The sequence below is a fragment of the Rhipicephalus microplus genome, chromosome 2 (genome assembly GCF_043290135.1).
Source record: "Rhipicephalus microplus isolate Deutch F79 chromosome 2, USDA_Rmic, whole genome shotgun sequence".
Classification (NCBI taxonomy): Eukaryota; Metazoa; Arthropoda; class Arachnida; order Ixodida; family Ixodidae; genus Rhipicephalus; species Rhipicephalus microplus.
Genome location: NC_134701.1, coordinates 7,084,148 through 7,103,496, shown reverse-complemented (window position 1 = coordinate 7,103,496; position 19,349 = coordinate 7,084,148). Strand labels below are relative to the sequence as shown.

Genomic DNA, 19,349 nt, shown 5'->3' with positions numbered 1-19,349 from the left:
TAGCTCCAACCTTTCGGTTAACAGCCGATCGCGTTAGCCAATTGCGCCACGGAGACAGTCCTGCTCCACTCTCACCACCATTAGAACATATCTTCAAAGCTATCAGCCCAAAGCATAAAAAGCAACACACCACTCCCGGGAGGGCTCGTACCTCCAACCTTTCGGTTAACAGCCGATCGCGCTAGCCAATTGCGCCACGGAGACAGTCATGCTCCACTCTCACCACCATCAGAACATATCTTCAAAGCTATCAGCCCAAAGAAAAAAAAGCAATACACCACTCCCGCGGGACTCGAACCTCCAACCTATTAGTTGACAGCCGATCGCATAGCCAATTGCGCGAAGGAGACAGTCGTGCTCCACTCTCACCACCGTCAGAACATTTCTTCAGAGCTATCAGCCAAAAGAAAAAAAATCGCCGCACCACCACCGGGTGGACTCCAACCTCCAACCTCTCGGTTAACAGCCGATCGTGCTAGCCAATTGCGCCACGGAGACAGTCGTGCTCCACTCTCACCACCATCAGAACATATCTTCAAAGCTATCAGCCCAAAGAAAAAAAAAGCGCCGCACCTCCACCGGGTAGGCTCGTACCTCCAACCTTTCGGTTAAGAGCCGATCGCGCTAGCCAATTGCGCCACGGAGACAGTCCTGCTCCACACTCACCACCATCAGAACATATTTTCAAAGCTATCAGCCCAAAATAAAAAAAGCAACACACCACTCCCGGGAGGGCTCGAACCTCCAACCTTTCGGTTAACAGCCGATCGCATAGCCAATTGCGCCATGGAGACAGTCGTGCTCCACTCTCACCACCGTCAGAACATTTCTTCAGAGCTATCAGCCAAAAGGAAAAAAATCGCCGCACCACCACCGGGTGGGCTCCAACCTCCAACCTCTCGGTTAACAGCCGATCGCACTAGCCAATTGCGCCACGGAGACAGTCGTGCTCCACTCTCACCACCATCAGAACATATCTTCAAAGCTATCTGCCCAAAGAAAAAAAGCGCCGCACCGCCACCAGGTGGGCCCGAACCTCCAACCTTTTAGTTAACAGCCGATAGCGCTAGCCAATTGCGCCACGGAGACAGTCGTGCTCCACTCTTACCACCATCAGAACACATCTTCAAAGCTATCAGCCCAAAGAAAAAAAAGCCCCGCACCACCACCGGGTGGGCTCGAACCTCCAACCTTTCGGTTAACAGCTGATCGCGCTAGCCAATAGCGCCACGGAGATAGTCGTGCTCCACTCTCACCACCATGAGAACATATCTTCAAAGCTATCAGCCCAAAAAAAAGCAGCGCACCACTCCCAGGAGGGCTCGTGCGTCCAACCTTTCGGTTAACAGCCGATCGCGCTAGCCAATTGCGCCACGGAGACAGTCCTGCTCCACACTCACCACCACCAGAACATATCTTCAAAGCTATCAGCCCCCAAAAAAGTAACACACCACTCCCACGAGGGCTCGAACCACCAACCTTTCAGTTAACAGCCGATCGCATAGCCAATTGCGCCATGGAGACAGTCGTGCTCCACTCTCACCACCGTCAGAACATTTCTTCAGAGCTATCAGCCCAAAGAAAAAAATTCGCCGCACCGCCACCGGGTGGGCTCGAACCTCCAACCTTTCGGTTAACAGCTGATCGCGCTAGCCAATAGCGCCACGGAGATAGTCGTGCTCCACTCTCACCACCATGAGAACATATCTTCAAAGCTATCAGCCCAAAAAAAAAGCAGCGCACCACTCCCAGGAGGGCTCGTACGTCCAACCTTTCGGTTAACAGCCGATCGCGCTAGCCAATTGCGCCACGGAGACAGTCCTGCTCCACACTCACCACCACCAGAACATATCTTCAAAGCTATCAGCCCAAAATAAAAAAAACAACACACCACTCCCGGGAGGGCTCAAACCTCCAACCTTTCGGTTAACAGCCGATCGCGCTAGCCTATTGCGCCACGGAGACAGTCGTGCTACACTCTCACCACCATCAGAACATATCTTCAAAGCTATCAGCCCAAAGAAAAGAAAGCGCCGCACCACCACCTGGTGGGCCCGAACCTCAAACCTTTCGGTTAACAGCCGATCGCCCTAGCCAATTGCGCCACGGAGACAGTCCTGCTCCACTCTCACCACCATCACAACATATCCTCATAGCTATCAGCCCGAAATAAAAAAAGCATCACACCACTCCCGGGAGGGCTCGTAGCTCCAACCTTTCGGTTAACAGCCGATCGCGTTAGCCAATTGCGCCATGGAGACAGTCCTGCTCCACTCTCACCACCATCAGAACATATCTTCAAAGCTATCAGCCCAAAGAATAAAAAGCAACACACCACTCCCGGGAGGGCTCGTACCTCGAACCTTTCGGTTAACAGCCAATCGCGCTAGCCAAATGCGCCACGGAGACAGTCGTGCTCCACTCTCACCACCGTCAGAACATTTCTTCAGAGCTATCAGCCCAAAGAAAAAAAGCGCCGCACCACCACCGGGTGGGCTCGTACCTCCAACCTTTCGGTTAACAGCCGATCGCGCTAGCCAATTGCGCCACGGAGACAGTCCTGCTCCACTCTCACCACCATCAGAACATTTCTTCAAGGCTATCAGCCCAAAGAAAAAAAAGCAACACACCACTCCTGGGAGGGCTCGAACCTCCAACCTTCCGGTTAACAGCCTTTCGCATAGCCAATTGCGCTACGGAGACAGTCGTGCTCCACTCTCACCACCGTCAGAACATTTCTTCAAAGCTATCAGCCCAAAGAAAAAAAGCGCCGCACCACCACTTCGTGGGCTCGTACCTCCAACCTTTCGGTTAACAGCCGATCGCGCTAGCCGATTGCGCCACGGAGACAGTCGTGCTCCACTCTCACCACCATCAGAACATATCTTCAAAGCTATCAGCCCAAAGAAAAGAAAGCGCCGCACCACCACCGGGTGGGCCCGAACCTCAAACCTTTCGGTTAACAGCCGATCGCCCTAGCCAATTGCGCCACGGAGACAGTCCTGCTCCACTCTCACCACCATCAGAACATATCTTCAAAGCTATCAGCCTAAAGAAAAAAAGCGCCGCACCTAAACCGGGTGGGCTCGTACCTCCAACCTTTCGGTTAACAGCCGATCGCGTTAACCAATTGCGCCACGGAGACAGTCCTGCTCCAAACTCACCACCATCAGAACATATCTTCAAAGCTATCAGCCCAAAGAAAAGAAAGCGCCGCACCACCACCGGGTGGGACCGAACCTCAAACCTTTCGGTTAACAGCCGATCGCCCTAGCCGATTGCGCCACGGAGACAGTCCTGCTCCAAACTCACCACCATCAGAACATATCTTCAAAGCTATCAGCCCCAAAAATGTAACACACCACTCCCACGAGGGCTCGAACCACCAACCTTTCAGTTAACAGCCGATCGCATAGCCAATTGCGCCATGGAGACAGTCGTGCTCCACTCTCACCACCGTCAGAACATTTCTTCAGAGCTATCAGCCCAAAGAAAAAAATTCGCCGCACCGCTACCGGGTGGGCTCGAACCTCCAACCTCTCGGTTAACAGCCGATCGCGCTAGCCGATTGCGCCACGGAGACAGTCGTGCTCCACTCTCACCACCAACAGAACATATCTTCAAAGCTATCAATCCAAAGAAAAAAAAAGCGCCGCACCTCCACCGGGTGGGCTCGTACCTCCAACCTTTCGGTTAACAGCCGATCGCGCTAGCCAATTGCGTCACGGAGACAGTCCTGCTCCACACTCACCACCATCAGAACATATTTTCAAAGCTATCAGCCCAAAGAAAAAAAAGCAACACACCACTCCCGGGAGGGCTCGAACCTCCAACCTTTGAGTTAACAGCCGATCGCATAGCCAATTGCGCCACGAAGACAGTCGTGCTCCACTCTCACCACCGTCAGAAGATTTCTTCAGAGCTATCAGCCCAAAGACAAAAAAGCGCCGCACCACCACCGGGTGGGCTCGAACCTCCAACCTTTCGGTTAACAGCCGATCGCGCTAGCCAATTGCGCCACGGAGACAGTCGTGCTCCACTCTCACCACCATCAGAACATATCTTCAAAGCTATCAGCCTAAAGAAAAAAAGCGCCGCACCTAAACCGGGTGGGCTCTACCTCCAACCTTTCGGTTAACAGCCGATCGCATAGCCAATTGCGCCATAGAGACAGTCGTGCTCCACTCTCACCACCGTCAGAACATTTCTTCAGAGCTATCAGCCAAAAGGAAAAAAATCGCCGCACCACCACCGGGTGGGCTCCAACCTCCAACCTCTCGGTTAACAGCCGATCGCACTAGCCAATTGCGCCACGGAGACAGTCGTGCTCCACTCTCACCACCATCAGAACATATCTTCAAAGCTATCTGCCCAAAGAAAAAAAGCGCCGCACCGCCACCAGGTGGGCCCGAACCTCCAACCTTTTAGTTAACAGCCGATAGCGCTAGCCAATTGCGCCACGGAGACAGTCGTGCTCCACTCTTACCACCATCAGAACACATCTTCAAAGCTATCAGCCCAAAGAAAAAAAAAGATCGCACCACCACCGGGTGGGCTCGAACCTCCAACCTTTCGGTTAACAGCTGATCGCACTAGCCAATAGCGCCACGGAGATAGTCGTGCTCCACTCTCACCACCATGAGAACATATCTTCAAAGCTATCAGCCCAAAAAAAAGCAGCGCACCACTCCCAGGAGGGCTCGTACGTCCAACCTTTCGGTTAACAGCCGATCGCGCTAGCCAATTGCGCCACGGAGACAGTCCTGCTCCACACTCACCACCACCAGAACATATCTTCAAAGCTATCAGCCCAAAATAAAAAAAACAACACACCACTCCCGGGAGGGCTCAAACCTCCAACCTTTCGGTTAACAGCCGATCGCGCTAGCCTATTGCGCCACGGAGACAGTCGTGCTACACTCTCACCACCATCAGAACATATCTTCAAAGCTATCAGCCCAAAGAAAAGAAAGCGCCGCACCACCACCTGGTGGGCCCGAACCTCAAACCTTTCGGTTAACAGCCGATCGCCCTAGCCAATTGCGCCACGGAGACAGTCCTGCTCCACTCTCACCACCATCACAACATATCTTCATAGCTATCAGCCCGAAATAAAAAAAGCATCACACCACTCCCGGGAGGGCTCGTAGCTCCAACCTTTCGGTTAACAGCCGATCGCGTTAGCCAATTGCGCCATGGAGACAGTCCTGCTCCACTCTCACCACCATCAGAACATATCTTCAAAGCTATCAGCCCAAAGAATAAAAAGCAACACACCACTCCTGGGAGGGCTCGTACCTCGAACCTTTCGGTTAACAGCCGATCGGGCTAGCCAAATGCGCCACGGAGACAGTCGTGCTCCACTCTCACCACCGTCAGAACATTTCTTCAGAGCTATCAGCCCAAAGAATAAAAGCGCCGCACCACCACCGGGTGGGCTCGTACCTCCAACCTTTCGGTTAACAGCCGATCGCGCTAGCCAATTGCGCCACGGAGACAGTCCTGCTCCACTCTCACCACCATCAGAACATTTCTTCAAGGCTATCAGCCCAAAGAAAAAAAAGCAACACACCACTCCTGGGAGGGCTCGAACCTCCAACCTTCCGGTTAACAGCCTTTCGCATAGCCAATTGCGCTACGGAGACAGTCGTGCTCCACTCTCACCACCGCCAGAACATTTCTTCAAAGCTATCAGCCCAAAGAAAAAAAAGCGCCGCACCACCACTTCGTGGGCTCGTACCTCCAACCTTTCGGTTAACAGCCGATCGCGCTAGCCGATTGCGCCACGGAGACAGTCGTGCTCCACTCTCACCACCATCAGAACATATCTTCAAAGCTATCAGCCCAAAGAAAAAAAAGCGCCGCACCACCACCAGGTGGGCTCGTACCTCCAATCTTTCGGTTAACAGCCGATAGCGCTAGCCAATTGCGCCATGGAGACAGTCGTGCTCCACTCTCAAAACCATCAGAACATATCTTCAAAGCTATAAGCCCAAAATAAAAAAAGCAACACACCGCTCCCGGGAGGGCTCGTACCTCCAACCTTTCGGTTAACAGCCGATCGCGTTAGCCGATTGCGCCACGGAGACAGTCCTGCTCCACTCTCACCACCATCAGAACATATCTTCAAAGCTATCAGCCCAAAGAAAAGAAAGCACCGCACCGCCACCGGGTGGGCTCGTACCTCCAACCTTTCGGTTAACAGCCGATCGCGCTAGCCAATTGCGCCACGGAGACAGTCGTGCTCCACTCTCACCACCATCAGAACATATCTTCAAAGCTATCAGCCCAAAGAGAAAAAGCGCCGCACCACCACCAGGAGGGCCCGAACCTCAAACCTTTCGGTTAACAGCCGATAGCGCTAGCCAATTACGCCACGGAGACAGTCCTGCTCCACTCTCACCACCATCAGAACATATCTTTAGAGCTATCAGCCCCGAAAAAAAGCAACACACCACTCCCGCGAGGGCTCGAGCCTCCAACCTTTCAGTTAACAGCCGATCGCATAGCCAATTGCGCCATGGAGACAGTCATGCTTCACTCTCACCACCGTCAGAACATTTCTTCAGAGCTATCAGCCCTAAGGAAAAAAATCGCCGCACCACCACCGGGTGGGCTCGAACCTCCAACTTCTCGGTTATTAGTCGATCGCGCTAGCCAATTGCGCCACGGAGACAGTCGTGCTCCACTCTCACCACCATCAGAAGATATCTTCAAAGCTATCAGCCCAAAGAAAAAAAAGCAATACACCACTCCCGCGCGACTCGAACCTCCAACCTTTCAGTTGACAGCCGATCGCATAGCCAATTGCGCCATGGAGACAGTCATGCTCCACTCTCACCACCATCAGAACATTTATTCAGAGCTATCAGCCAAAAGGAAAAAATCGCCGCACCACCACCGGGTGGGCTCCAACTTCCAACCTCTCGGTTAACAGGCGATCGCGCTAGCCAATTGCGCCACGGAGACAGTCATGCTCCACTCTCACCACCATCAGAACATATCTTCAAAGCTATCAGTCCAAAGAAAAAAAAGCGCCGCACCTCCACCGGGTAGGCTCGTACCTCCAACCTTTCGGTTAACAGCCGATCGCGCTAGCCAATTGTGCCACGGAGACAGTCCTGCTCCACACTCACCACCATCACAACATATTTTCAAAGCCATCAGCCCAAAATAAAAAAAGCATTACACCACTCCTGGGAGGGCTCGAACCTTCAACCTTTCGGTTAACAGCCGATCGCGCTAGCCTATTGCGCCACGGAGACAGTCGTGCTCCACTCACACCACCGTCAGAGCATTTCTTCAGAGCTATCAGCCCAAAGATAAAAAAGCGCCGCACCACCAGCCGGTGGGCTCGTACCTCTAACCTTTCGGTTAACAGCTGATCGCGCTAGCCAATTGCGCCACGGAGACAGTCGTGCTCCACTCTCACCACCATCAGAACATATCTTCAAAGCTATCAGCCCAAAGAAAAACAAGCGCCGCACCACCAACGGGTGGGCTCGTACCTCCAACCTTTCGGTTAACAGCCGATCGCGCCAGCCCATTGCGCCACGGAGACATTCCTGCTCCACTCTCACCACCATCAGAACATATCTTCAAAGCTATCAGCCCAAAGAAAAAAAAGCGCCGCACCACCACCGGGTGGGCTCGTACCTCCAACCTTTCGGTTAACAGCCGATCGCGCTAGCCAATTGCGCCACAGAGACAGTCGTGCTCCACTCTCACCACCATCATTACATATTTTCAAAGCTATCAGCCCAAAATAAAAAAAGCAACACACCATTCCCGGAAGGGCTCGAACCTCAAACCTTTCAGTTAACAGCCAATCGAATAGCCAATTGCGCCATGGAGACGACAGTCGTGCTCCACTCTCACCACCATCAGAACATATCTTCAAAGCTATCAGCCCAAAGAAAAAAAGAGCCGCACCACCACCAGGTGGGCTCGTACCTCCAACCTTTCGGTTAACAGCCGATCGCGCTAGCCAATTGCGCCACGGAGACAGTCGTGCTCCACTCTCACCACCATCAGAACATATCTTCAAAGCTATCAGCCCAAAATAAAAAAAAGCAACACACCACTCCCGGGAAGGCTCGTACCTCCAACCTTTCGGTTAACAGCCGATCGTGTTAGCCGATTGCGCCACGGAGACAGTCCTGCTCCACTCTCACCACCATCAGAACATATCTTCAAAGCTATCAGCCCAAAGAAAAAAAAGCACCGCACCACCACCGGGTGGGCTCGTACCTCCAACCTTTCGATTAACAGCTGATCGCGCTAGCCAATTGCGCCACGGAGACAGTCGTGCTCCACTCTCACCACCATCAGAACATATCTTCAAAGCTATCAGCCCAAAGAAAAAAAAGCGCCGCACCTCCACCGGGTAGGCTCGTACCTCCAACCTTTCGGTTTACAGCCGATCGCGCTAGCCAATTGCGCCACGGAGACAGTCCTGCTCCACACTCACCACCATCAGAACATATTTTCAAAGCTATCAACCCAAAATAAAAAAAGCAACACACCACTCCCGGGAGGGCTCGAACCTCCAACCTTTCGGTTAACAGCCGATCGCGCTAGCCAATTGCGGCACGGAGACAGTCGTGCTCCACTCACACCACCGTCAGAACATTTCTTCAGAGCTATCAGCCCAAAGAAAAAAAAGCACCGCACCACCACCGGTTGGGCTCGTACCTCTAACCTTTCGGTTAACAGCTGATCGCGCTAGCCAATTGCGCCACGGAGACAGTCGTGCTCCACTCTCACCACCATCAGAACATATCTTCAAAGCTATCAGCCCAAAGAAAAACAAGCGCCGCACCACCACCGGGTGGGCTCGTACCTCCAACCTTTCGGTTAACAGCCAATCGCGCTAGCCCATTGCGCCACGGAGACAGTCCTGCTCCACTCTCAACACCATCAGAACATATCTTCAAAGCTATCAGCCCAAAGAAAAAAAGCGCCGCACCACCACCGGGTGGGCTCGTACCTCCAATCTTTCGGTTAACAGCCGATCGCGCTAGCCAATTGCGCCATGGAGACAGTCGTGCTCCACTCTCAAAACCATCAGAACATATCTTCAAAGCTATAAGCCCAAAATAAAAAAAGCAACACACCGCTCCCGGGAGGGCTCGTACCTCCAACCTTTCGGTTAACAGCCGATCGCGTTAGCCGATTGCGCCACGGAGACAGTCCTGCTCCACTCTCACCGCCATCACAACATATCTTCAAAGCTATCAGCCCTAAGAAAAGAAAGCACCGCACCACCACCGGGTGGGCTCGTACCTCCAACCTTTCGGTTAACAGCCGATCGCGCTAGCCAATTGCGCCACGGAGACAGTCGTGCTCCACTCTCACCACCATCGGAACATATCTTCAAAGCTATCAGCCCAAAGAGAAAAAGCGCCGCACCACCACCAGGAGGGCCCGAACCTCAAACCTTTCGGTTAACAGCCGATCGCGCTAGCCAATTACGCCACGGAGACAGTCCTGCTCCACTCTCACCACCATCAGAACATATCTTCAAAGCTATCAGCCCCGAAAAAAAGCAACACACCACTCCCGCGAGGGCTTGAGCCTCCAACCTTTCAGTTAACAGCCGATCGCATAGCCAATTGCGCCATGGAGACAGTCATGCTCCACTCTCATCACCATCAGAACATTTCTTCAGAGCTATCAGCCCTAAGGAAAAAAATCGCGGCACCACCACCGGGTGGGCTCGAACCTCCAACCTCTCGGTTATTAGTCGATCGCGCTAGCCAATTGCGCCACGGGGACAGTCGTGCTCCACTCTCACCACCATCAGAACATATCTTCAAAGCTATCAGCCCAAAGAAAAAAAAGCAATACACCACTCCCGCGCGACTCGAACCTCCAACCTTTCAGTTGACAGCCGATCGCATAGCCAATTGCGCCATGGAGACAGTCATGCTCCACTCTCACCACCATCAGAACATTTATTCAGAGCTATCAGCCAAAAGGAAAAAAATCGCCGCACCACCACCGGGTGGGCTCCAACTTCCAACCTCTCGGTTAACAGCCGATCGCGCTAGCCAATTGCGCCACGGAGACAGTCGTGCTCCACTCTCACCACCATCAGAACATATCTTCAAAGCTATCAGCCCAAAGAAAAAAAAGCGCCGCACCTCCACCGGGTAGGCTCGTACCTCCAACCTTTCGGTTAACAGCCGATCGCGCTAGCCAATTGTGCCACGGAGACAGTCCTGCTCCACACTCACCACAATCACAACATATTTTCAAAGCCATCAGCCCAAAATAAAAAAAGCATTACACCACTCCCGGGAGGGCTCGAACCTTCAACCTTTCGGTTAACAGCCGATCGCGCTAGCCTATTGCGCCACGGAGACAGTCGTGCTCCACTCACACCACCGTCAGAACATTTCTTCAGAGCTATCAGCCCAAAGATAAAAAAGCGCCGCACCACCAGCGGGTGGGCTCGTACCTCTAACCTTTCGGTTAACAGCTGATCGCGCTAGCCAATTGCGCCACGGAGACAGTCGTGCTCCACTCTCACCACCATCAGAACATATCTTCAAAGCTATCAGCCCAAAGAAAAACATGCGCCGCACCACCACCGGGTGGGCTCGTACCTCCAACCTTTCGGTTAACAGCCGATCGCGCCAGCCCATTGCGCCACGGAGACAGTCCTGCTCCACTCTCACCTCCATCAGAACATATCTTCAAAGCTATCTGCCCAAAGAAAAAAAAGCGCCGCACCACCACCGGGTGGGCTCGTACCTCCAACCTTTCGGTTAACAGCCGATCGCGCTAGCCAATTGCGCCACGGAGACAGTCGTGCTCCACTATCACCACCATCAGAACATATCTTCAAAGCTATCAGCCCAAAATAAAAAAAGCAACACACCACTCCCGGGATTGCTCGTACCTCCAACCTTTCGGTTAACAGCCGATCGCGTTAGCCGATTGCGCCACGGAGACAGTCGTGCTCCACTCTCACCACCATCAGAACATATCTTCAAAGCTATCAGCCCAAAGAAAAAAAAGCGCTGCACCTCCACCGGGTAGGCTCGTACCTCCAACCTTTCGGTTAACAGCCGATCGCGCTAGCCAATTGCGCCACGGAGACAGTCGTGCTCCACTCTCACCACCATCAGAACATATCTTCAAAGCTATCAGCCCAAAGAAAAAAAAGCGCCGCACCACCACCGGGTGGGCTCGTACCTCCAACCTTTCGGTTAACAGCCGATCGTGTTAGCCGATGGCGCCACAGAGACAGTCCTGCTCCACTCTCACCACCATCAGAACATATCTTCAAAGCTATCAGCCCAAAGAAAAAAAAGCGCCGCACCACCACCGGGTGGGCTCGTACCTCCAACCTTTCGATTAACAGCTGATCGCGCTAGCCAATTGCGCCACGGAGACAGTCGTGCTCCACTCTCACCACCATCAGAACATATCTTCAAAGCTATCAGCCCAAAGAAAAAAAAGCGCCGCAGCTCCACCGGGTAGGCTCGTACCTCCAACCTTTCGGTTTACGGCCGATCGCGCTAGCCAATTGCGCCACGGAGACAGTCCTGCTCCACACTCACCACCATCAGAACATATTTTCAAAGCTATCAACCCAAAATAAAAAAAGCAACACACCACTCCCGGGAGGGCTCGAACCTCCAACCTTTCGGTTAACAGCCGATCGCGCTAGCCAATTGCGGCACGGAGACAGTCGTGCTCCACTCACACCACCGTCAGAACATTTCTTCAGAGCTATCAGCCCAAAGAAAAAAAAGCACCGCACCACCACCGGTTGGGCTCGTACCTCTAACCTTTCGGTTAACAGCTGATCGCGCTAGCCAATTGCGCCACGGAGACAGTCGTGCTCCACTCTCACCACCATCAGAACATATCTTCAAAGCTATCAGCCCAAAGAAAAACAAGCGCCGCACCACCACCGGGTGGGCTCGTACCTCCAACCTTTCGGTTAACAGCCAATCGCGCTAGCCCATTGCGCCACGGAGACAGTCCTGCTCCACTCTCAACACCATCAGAACATATCTTCAAAGCTATCAGCCCAAAGAAAAAAAGCGCCGCACCACCACCGGGTGGGCTCGTACCTCCAATCTTTCGGTTAACAGCCGATCGCGCTAGCCAATTGCGCCATGGAGACAGTCGTGCTCCACTCTCAAAACCATCAGAACATATCTTCAAAGCTATAAGCCCAAAATAAAAAAAGCAACACACCGCTCCCGGGAGGGCTCGTACCTCCAACCTTTCGGTTAACAGCCGATCGCGTTAGCCGATTGCGCCACGAAGACAGTCCTGCTCCACTCTCACCACCATCACAACATATCTTCAAAGCTATCAGCCCAAAAAAAAGAAAGCACCGCACCACCACCGGGTGGGCTCGTACCTCCAACCTTTCGGTTAACAGCCGATCGCGCTAGCCAATTGCGCCACGGAGACAGTCGTGCTCCACTCTCACCACCATCAGAACATATCTTCAAAGCTATCAGCCCAAAGAGAAAAAGCGCCGCACCACCACCAGGAGGGCCCGAACCTCAAACCTTTCGGTTAACAGCCGATCGCGTTAGCCAATTACGCCACGGAGACAGTCCTGCTCCACTCTCACCACCATCAGAACATATCTTCAAAGCTATCAGCCCCGAAAAAAAGCAACACACCACTCCCGCGAGGGCTCGAGCCTCCAACCTTTCAGTTAACAGCCGATCGCATAGCCAATTGCGCCATGGAGACAGTCATGCTCCACTCTCATCACCGTCAGAACATTTCTTCAGAGCTATCAGCCCTAAGGAAAAAAATCGCCGCACCACCACCGGGTGGGCTCGAACCTCCAACCTCTCGGTTATTAGTCGATCGCGCTAGCCAATTGCGCCACGGGGACAGTCGTGCTCCACTCTCACCACCATCAGAAAATATCTTCAAAGCTATCAGCCCAAAGAAAAAAAAAGCAATACACCACTCCCGCGCGACTCGAACCTCCAACCTTTCAGTTGACAGCCAATCGCATAGCCAATTGCGCCATGGAGACAGTCATGCTCCACTCTCACCACCATCAGAACATTTATTCAGAGCTATCAGCCAAAAGGAAAAAAATCGCCGCACCACCACCGGGTGGGCTCCAACTTCCAACCTCTCGGTTCACAGCCGATCGCGCTAGCCAATTGCGCCACGGAGACAGTCGTGCTCCACTCTCACCACCATCAGAACATATCTTCACAGCTATCAGCCCAAAGAAAAAAAAGCGCCGCACCTCCACCGGGTAGGCTCGTACCTCCAACCTTTCGGTTAACAGCCGACGCGCTAGCCAATTGTGCCACGGAGACAGTCCTGCTCCACACTCACCACCATCAAAACATATTTTCAAAGCCATCAGCCCAAAATAAAAAAAGCATTACACCACTCCCGGGAGGGCTCGAACCTTCAACCTTTCGGTTAACAGCCGATCGCGCTAGCCTAATGCGCCACGGAGACAGTCGTGCTCCACTCTCACCAGCGTCAGAACATTTATTCAGAGCTATCAGCCCAAAGGTAAAAAAGCGCCGCACCACCAGCGGGTGGGCTCGTACCTCTAACCTTTCGGTTAACAGCTGATCGCGCTAGCCAATTGCGCCACGGAGACAGTCGTGCTCCACTCTCACCACCATCAGAACATATCTTGAAATTGAAATTGAAATTGAAATTTATTCCGCAACAACAAAATACATGTTACGAGGAGGGCAGGTAAAAGCTGTGAGAACAGCTTGAGAAGCCCTGACCCCCTAGTACACAGGGTAGCACAGAAAGACGTGCGGCTAAGGACAACCAAAATAAAAGTGTTTCACAATGTGCACTAAAAAAAGAAACAATGAAAGATTACAATGAAAGATCACCGAGGTAGTCGCTAGATCACATTATTATATAAACACTAATCGCAATTTTTTTGGTGATATGCTAGATATATCAATGTTATGTTCCCTAATTATGCGGTTTAGAAGTGCAGGCAGTTGAAACTTTAACATTTGATTACCGTATTTCGTTCTACATTTTGATATGTGCCACACTTCAGGTTGACGTACATTATAAGCAGGAAAATTTTTCTCTAACCTGGCTATTCTAGCAATCGTATCATTATTTTTCAATAAACCGAACTTATATAAACGGCTTAGTTTATAATCATATATTGATGCAACCTGAATGATGTAGTGTTTTTTAAACAATTCTGCTGTGTGGCTGCGATGTGGTAATTTAGAGGCAAGACGCAAAGCTTTCTTTTGCAAGATGGTAAGTTTGCAAACGTTTACAGTTGTCGTTGTGGACCATACAAGAAAGGCATAATTCAATAATGAAGAAAACAACGAGTTATATATGAGCATGTTTACAGAAACAGGAAAATAGTAGCAATGACGGCGCATGACGCCGATTATACGAGATAGTTTAGTAATAATATGGTTCACGTGGTCATCCCATGTCATGTTTTGTGAAAAGTACACGCCTAATGATTTAAAACTTTTGACGACTTCAATTTCTAAATTATTTAACGAAATGATGGGAAACTGAACTTGCGTGTGGCGGGGGTGAAATAAAACAGCTTTTGTTTTTTTTATGTTTAGTTTTAGAGAGTTTTCTTGGGCCCATGTGTTAATTTTAGACAGTGCGTTATTCGCTCGGCTACCTAGATCGCTGCTACATCTGCTTGAAAAAAACAAACTTGTGTCGTCAGCATATATAATGTAATGGGCAGATTCATCAATACGAACTATCTCATTAACGTAAAGTATAAAGAGAAACGGTCCCAAAATGCTTCCCTGCGGGACGCCTGTTTTAATGGATTTTGTTGCGGAATGTTTGCCTTGAATTACGACGAATTGAGTTCGGTGTTGCAAGTATGAAGTGATTAATTTGTGTGCAACGCCTCTTATACCGTAATGGTCCAACTTTTGTAGGAGAATTTTATGATTAATGAGGTCAAAGGCTTTTGAGAAATCAAGAAAAAGACCGAGTACCATATTTCGGGATTCAAAATTCTCTAGAATGTATTCTTTTTGTGCCAGTAGCGCGAGCTCAGTAGATTTATTTTTCCGGAAGCCATACTGCGCTGAAGTAATCAAGTTGAACTTGTCAGTAAAAGAGTTCAAACGTTTCAAAATTATTTTTTCCAGACCCTTAGAGAATACAGGTAGAATCGATATAGGGCGGTAGTTGGACATGTCATTTCTGGGACCCTTTTTATAGATAACTGTCACTTTTGCTATCTGCATGTTTCGCGGGAAATGTCCTGTGGACAAACATATGTTAAAAATGTAGGCAAGACAGGGTGCTAGTATGTCAATAACATACTTAACAGGTTTCATCTGAATATTGTCCGCGTCAGTGGCTTTGCTATTACTGAGTGTCAAAAATGTCGCTACTAATTCACTCTCTGAAATTGGTTCTAGAAATATTGTTTGGTTATTTCGAATATTCATATATTTTAAAGAAGTACTACTGGTTGTAGGGCCGCCAACTGACAAAAAGAAGTCGTTAAATGCATCAGCTAAATCAGGCCCTTGAATTTCTGTACCATCTTTCACAATTTTGGTTAATTCCTCCGGTGGATTATTAAGCGTACTGTTAATTGCCTTCCAAACGTTTTCTGTACGCCCTTGCGTTGAGTTAAACAGGTTCGAATAATATAGTTTCTTTTCATCACGAAGGCGTTTGGTGACAAAGTTTCGGTGCTTTTTAAATGCTTTGAGGGCTTCAGGGGACTTACTCACAATAAATGCCTTGAACAATTGGTCCCGCTTTCTTATAAGCTTAAGGCATTCTTTATTTACCCAAGGTTTCCGACTTTTTTTAAATGTTTTAAATGACTTTAGGGGAAAACATTGAAGGTATATTTCGGTGAACTTGTTCATAAATAAATCGTATGCCAAATTGGCGGCACTCGCTGCGAACACATTGCTCCAGTCGGTTCTGCCTAAGCGCTCTCTAAAGAGGGTTAGTGTTTCAGGATTTATAAGTCTATAGGAAAATTCTGCACGCACTTGTTTGGGTACGTTATTGAGTTGGTTAACAGACATAAATATAGGCATGTGGTCACTAATATTGTGAATCAAAGTGCCAGCCGTAACAAGGGAAGTATCAAAGTTTGTTATAAAAAGATCTAAGAATGTTGATGACTGTGAAGTGATTCGCGTAGGAGCCGTTATAACATTTTGACAATAATGCGAGCTTAACATTGATTCAAGTTCTAATTTAACACTGCTCTCAGCTAACATGTTGATGTTGAGGTCACCACCTAAAATCAAGGCATATTTTTTTTCACTCACAAATTCTAACAGTGAGTCTAAAAAAGAAAAAAACAAACGGACATTATTTGATGGAGGGCGGTAACATACACAAAACACTGATGTACCACATCTAACAGTGAGTATTTCATATAGAGGAGAAATGCAGGAGAATTCAGACATCAATTCACAGTCTATTTTACTTGAGATTAGCATAGCTACGCCACCACCCCTTTTGCCTGTGCGGTTCATGTAGTATGATTTATAAGTTGGAAACGTAAATACATCATCTTCCGAAGCAAACCACGTTTCCGAAAACATCACAACGTCAAAATTTACTTGTGCTTCACTAAAAAAATATTCGAGCTCATCCTGTTTATTCTTTCCCGATCTAAGGTTGAAATGAACGCAACTGAGGCTTCTTTCACAACAAGTGTCATACAAGTTTTTAAGATTAATAAGGTCTATAGGTGCGGTTAAGGGAAACATGTTAAGACGAGTATCAAAAGAATATCAGGAAGTAAACAATGCAATGCGGGGTAACAGTATCACAGCTTATCAAGGTCACCCAAACGACGAATGACAACCGCGCTATCACCCTCTCTTTTCCTAACGAGAATCTTGCCGTTGCAGTGCCATGAAAAACGATAGCCATTGTTCTGTGCCCAGTCTTTTGCGTTGCGCAGCAGCTCTCTGTTTTGCTGGGTCATGTTTTCAGTGATCGAAACATTCGAAGCATCTCTTAGGGCTTTCCGCCTTCCTAGCCACTTATCACGAATTGATTGCTGGGCAAATCGAACTATAATTCCGGGTGTTTTGTTTGGCTTTGCCGGAAGTCTGTGGATAGCGGCGATGTCATTCCCAGTCAGCTCTGGCAGGTTAGCAATCTTGGCCACATCATTCAACTTACACAGCAAATTCTCGTCTGGCGTAACCCGGATGCCGTGAACTTCTATGTTTAGTCTCCGACTACGAAACTCGAGATCATTCACCGTAGCTTTCAGTTGTTGAATATCACTTGAGGTGCAGTCCGCCTCTAATTTCCCAACGCGTCTGTTTAAGCTACTAATGTCCTTTTCCTGCTTAGCTTGACAGTTCAAGATGTCATCGTACTTTTGTGACAACAGCTGGATTGAGACCTTAATCTCACCAACCTGAGCCGGCAGCCCTGCTAAAGCATCAAGCCTCCTAGTTATATCTGCCAGGCAAATGGTTAACTCAGAGTCCACGCTAGTTTTCTCCCCACTTTTCGCTTTAGATGAACGGCAAGCAGCACATCGCCATGCCCTGCGACCGCTCTCTCCTTTAGTCTTAAATGTCGTCTCCGACCAGCCAGAACAACTGCCAACATGGTAAGAGGACTCACATTCGTTGCACTTCAGGACACGCCCATCACAGGGGAGGGGCTCATCACAAGACTGGCACGTGCTTGTCATGGTACGTTGTCCAGGCATTCACAGTAGCACTCAGTTCGCACTCAATTCGGGAGCATTCAATTAGGAAAAAGGCACATTATGCACAGAGAACTCAGCAAAGCACTGAAACACGGTGGCAACGGCGGTGGCGGTAAGGCGGTATTGAGAAATAAGCGAATTTACCAACCTGGGTAAGCAAAAAGAGCTGATTAGGCGAACGTCCTTTCACCGCCGCCGCCGCCACCCGTGTGTCCAGGTACGATGTCGACGCCGGAAACACGTAAACACTTCCGCAGGCTCAGTGACGTCAAGATGTGATTCCGTAGCCACGGCAACCGTTTTCAGGTAGTCTAATAAATGGAGGAAATTTGAACGTTGTAAAGGAGCGCCGCTTTGATAAATGGCTCCAGCGCAACGATTCCAACAAGGCAGGAACCCTAAAGCACCGGCCGCCGAAATGCAGGACACCAACCTGGGTAAGCAAAAAGAGCTGATTAGGCGAACGTCCTTTCACCGCCGCCGCCGCCACCAGTGTGTCCAGGTACGATGTCGACGCCGGAAACACGTAAACACTTCCGCAGGCTCAGTGACGTCAAGATGTGATTCCGTAGCCACGGCAACCGTTTTCAGGTAGTCTGGGTAAGCAAAAAGAGCTGATTAGGCGAACGTCCTTTCACCGCCGCCGCCGCCACCCGTGTGTCCAGGTACGATGTCGACGCCGGAAACACGTAAACACTTCCGCAGGCTCAGTGACGTCAAGATGTGATTCCGTAGCCACGGCAACCGTTTTCAGGTAGTCTGGGTAAGCAAAAAGAGCTGATTAGGCGAACGTCCTTTCACCGCCGCCGCCGCCACCCGTGTGTCCAGGTACGATGTCGACGCCGGAAACACGTAAACACTTCCGCAGGCTCAGTGACGTCAAGATGTGATTCCGTAGCCACGGCAACCGTTTTCAGGTAGTCTGGGTAAGCAAAAAGAGCTGATTAGGCGAACGTCCTTTCACCGCCGCCGCCGCCACCCGTGTGTCCAGCTATCTTCAAAGCTATCAGCCCAAAGAAAAACATGCGCCGCACCACCACCGGGTGGGCTCGTACCTCCAACCTTTCGGTTAACAGCCGATCGCGCCAGCCCATTGCGCCACGGAGACAGTCCTGCTCCACTCTCACCTCCATCAGAACATATCTTCAAAGCTATCAGCCCAAAGAAAAAAAAGCGCCGCACCACCACCGGGTGGGCTCGTACCTCCAACCTTTCGGTTAACAGCCGATCGCGCGAGCCAATTGCGCCACGGAGACAGTCGTGCTCCACTATCACCACCATCAGAACATATCTTCAAAGCTATCAGCCCAAAATAAAAAAAGCAACACACCACTCCCGGGATTGCTCGTACCTCCAACCTTTCGGTTAACAGCCGATCGCGTTAGCCGATTGCGCCACGGAGACAGTCGTGCTCCACTCTCACCACCATCAGAACATATCTTCAAAGCTATCAGCCCAAAGAAAAAAAAGCGCTGCACCTCCACCGGGTAGGCTCGTACCTCCAACCTTTCGGTTAACAGCCGATCGCGCTAGCCAATTGCGCCACGGAGACAGTCGTGCTCCACTCTCACCACCATCAGAACATATCTTCAAAGCTATCAGCCCAAAGAAAAAAAAGCGCCGCACTACCACCGGGTGGGCTCGTACCTCC

General features: G+C 50.3%; 1 long non-coding RNA gene across 1 annotated transcript; it reads right to left on the bottom strand.

The window, feature by feature from the left end:
• Window positions 1-16,680: 16,680 nt before the first annotated feature.
• Window positions 16,681-18,683, bottom strand: LOC142795639 (uncharacterized). Its single transcript, XR_012893189.1, has 2 exons — window positions 18,132-18,683; window positions 16,681-18,009 (listed from the first exon to the last, which is right to left on the bottom strand). It is a non-coding gene; the product is annotated as an uncharacterized LOC142795639 (long non-coding RNA).
• Window positions 18,684-19,349: the final 666 nt, after the last annotated feature.